General features: G+C 35.5%; 1 long non-coding RNA gene across 1 annotated transcript; it reads left to right on the top strand.

Moving 5' to 3' along the window:
• The first annotated feature begins 1,272 nt into the window (after positions 1–1,272).
• LOC131322301 (uncharacterized) lies at positions 1,273–2,083 on the top strand. The gene is made up of 2 exons (XR_009198805.1): positions 1,273–1,444; positions 1,867–2,083. It is a non-coding gene; the product is annotated as an uncharacterized LOC131322301 (long non-coding RNA).
• The last annotated feature ends 1,254 nt before the right edge of the window (positions 2,084–3,337 follow it).

Below are 3,337 nucleotides of genomic sequence, written 5' to 3'. Positions count from 1 at the left end.
TCGGGCAATCAAATTAAGGCATGCCATGTGGTGTTGTGGATTATAGTTTCTGCACTTACAACACTAAGTGCTTTGCCTTCTATTTTGGGGGTTGAGGTTGATAGTTGGTCCCAGAGGTGTGGCTGTTTAAGAGGATTTGGAAAAGGAGTCGCACTGACGAAATTAATCATATTATCACAAATGAGTGGTCATATAGCTTAGCTACATGAAGAAAATGTTTAGTTCAAGTCTCAAATGGCACATATGCAGACTACAATCAACGAGTTAAAGAAAAATCAAGTAAGTAGCTTATCATTTTCTTCACCGGTGGTCATTTTGTACTACTTTGAGTAACTAAGTTTTGTTTGTTTTACTTTTTTGAACTTTCTTGGTTCAAAATCCTGCAACGACTGAAGGACGCCAACTACACCCATTGTTTCTCCTTTGGTAAAAAGTTATTTACTTTAGCATTTTGAATTCTCTAGTTATTGAAAAGTTGCTATTGAAATGTCCCGAAACTTAAACAAAAGACATAGACAAAGTGACTAAAAAACCTACGTGACTAGGGCTATAAACCAATTAGCATAAGTAGCTACATCACCCATTTGACCAAGTTCAGTTAAAAACCAAACCCTTTGTGACAACAACAGTCAAGTGGATGCAGATATCATTGTAGCAACAGATTTAGACAACTCCCTAACAGCAACAGTTGTAGTATAACATTTGAACCATACCCCAAACAGACTGATAGTAGCATCAGATTTGGACCATACTCCCTAAAAGTTTTGCAGCAGCATCACGGAATTAGAGTAATTTATTTGGTGGGTACACTTCAACAAATAGATATTCTTCTTTCTTTCTTTTTCTACTGGGATTCATGTAGAGGAGTTAAAAAAATCGAATGTGAGCTTTGGTACTCAAAAAAATAAAACTTTATTTTTGTATGGAAACTGTGAAGTATGGAATTATAGATATGGATTGGTGCAGGAAATTGATGTTAAGCACAGAAAAATATGTTTTGTTTGCTAAACATATAGATAAACTGCTGGAATATGGTATTCTAATTGTTGGAAATATAGATTTTGTTGCTGCAATTTGCTGAAACTGTGAAGTATCGGGCTTGAAATAGGAATTAAGTGCAGGAAATTGATGTTCAATGCTAAAAATGATTTTCTTATATGGATTAGTTGCAGGAATTGCTGTTACTGCAACATTCTGACTAATTCTTTAGTCACAACAACAAAATATGCTTGACGGCTTGGAGGCATTCAATTGATGTGGAATCTCTTCTTTGGTGTTTGGAGGCATTCAATTGATGTGGCAGTAGAACCAAGTTTTCTAGATCTATTTTCTTCTTCGTCATTTGACGGCTTCTTAATTCTTCCGTTTGAGTTGATGATTTCCAACAGGTGTTGGTTTTCAGCCATAGCCTCCAGTCACAATTTCCAACAGCGGAGAGTTGTTTGTATGTATGCTTTTTGTTAATCTTCCATACTTCAGTTTAAGATTACTTGCTTGACTATGATGGCCTTTTGACCAAGGTTTTTGGGCATTCAGTATCAATTACTAATTTTGAGGTAATTACCAAAAAAAGAGAGCTAATTTTGTGGTAAACCGTAATAGTTAGACTGTTCTCTTTATTCTTTTTCAGCAGCAATTTATTTTTGTTTCTCACATGTATAGGTCTTTTTGAATATATGCTCAAGTCTTTTAATTCTGGAATGCTTATTTGAGATTTGCTATGCTTCTTTGATTTGTCCTGCTTCTTCTTTGATTTGGGTAAAAATGGAAGATTGCAGAACAAACATGCTTGTACTAGTAGGACCCAAAAGTACCCAAGCCTGTTTTAACCTAGTTGTTTCGTTTTGGCACCCTTCGTCGCATAAGTTTTTCCTAAATCTTTGGAGACCGGTTTGGGCAACCACATGGACAGCATGTGCAACCACTTGGATCGAACGAACAATATACTGTAATGTTCTAATTTCCTTGCTTAGTCACTCACCTTTTTGAGGTTTTTTTCTATTGAACTTTCCTTTGACAGCTTATATGTAAGTTATGAGCAGTTCTTTTAGGTAGTATAGCATATATTTTTATTGTGCTAACTAGACTTTTGTGTGTGTAAGTAAGATCCCCCGTTTTCAGCTCAACTTGAAGGTTAATGTCTCCCTTGTTGAGGTATGTAATGCTCTATCTTGGAGCTAATCTTTTAACTTTCTTTGTAGTGGTTTAACGATTCTGTCAAAAAGTAATGTCTAGTTTTTGGTTATTAAAAATAGTAGTAACCAATAAAAGAGAGTACAAGAGAAAGTCTCTGTAGAGACTATTAGAGCCTTGGCATATCGGCACATGATCTTGGGAATGGGTTACCTACGTTTTACCTCACATTACTCTTAGTTATGGTGTCTTCCATTCTTTTTGATTAATTTCTTGTACTTGATCTTTTTTGGCATTTTGTTGGGTACCAATATAGTAATAGATATTTCCTTATTTCCCGATTAGATGATGGGATTTTAATTCTAAGTTAAATCACCATGGCACAAATCTACCCCTGCTGGTATGGGATGCGAATATAATCCTAAGTCATATTATACATTTTGATGATGCACTTCTGTAGTGTACTTATTCAGTTATGCTTGTGCTTTTACAGTATGCATATTGAGCTTTTTCTATACCCATCTCTTGATCCAAAATTTTGTACCATAGGGAATCAAGAAGATTGCATGACACTACAACAAATATGGTATTTAAAGTCTTTTTATATGAAGTATAGCAAGTGCTGAACTTGGATTCAAAGTTAAAAGAAGGGGCAAAAGTATCAGAAAGTCTACACACACATACAATCTGTGCACAGATTGTGCACAGATGTTGTTGTGGGGTTCACCACGGGTCCCACACAAATCATCCGAGCTATTCATTAAATGTAAAACATTTTTTCAAGGGTCCCCGTAAAAAATAATCTCAATCCGATACCTATAGGTGTTCGATCCAATCATATAACTTTTCATTATCTGAAAATCTGAATGAAAAGTTAGATAGTTAGGTGAAGTACCTATAGGTATTAGATTGAGCTTATTTTTTACGGGGACCCTTGAAAAAGTGCTTTACATTTAATGAACGGCTCGGATGATTTGTGTGGGACCCATGGTGGGCCCCACAACGAAATCTATGCACAATCTGTGCACAGATTGCTGTGTGTGTAGCACAGTTCCAAAAGTATATCAGTTGGGGAGGGGGTAAATATTTCTATAGGTTTTGCTTTGTGTGGTTTGGATATTTAGCCTGCCGTTAGGTTTGCTGATTTTGAAAGAGTTTTGACTTTTAAACTATATGCATAGTATAATACCTATTTTATTCTTTT

The sequence above is a fragment of the Rhododendron vialii genome, chromosome 4a, assembly GCF_030253575.1.
Source record: "Rhododendron vialii isolate Sample 1 chromosome 4a, ASM3025357v1".
In the NCBI taxonomy this organism is placed as follows: domain Eukaryota; kingdom Viridiplantae; phylum Streptophyta; class Magnoliopsida; order Ericales; family Ericaceae; genus Rhododendron; species Rhododendron vialii.
The sequence above is the reverse complement of the archived record's forward strand: the minus strand, read 5'-3'. Positions and strand labels throughout refer to the sequence as shown.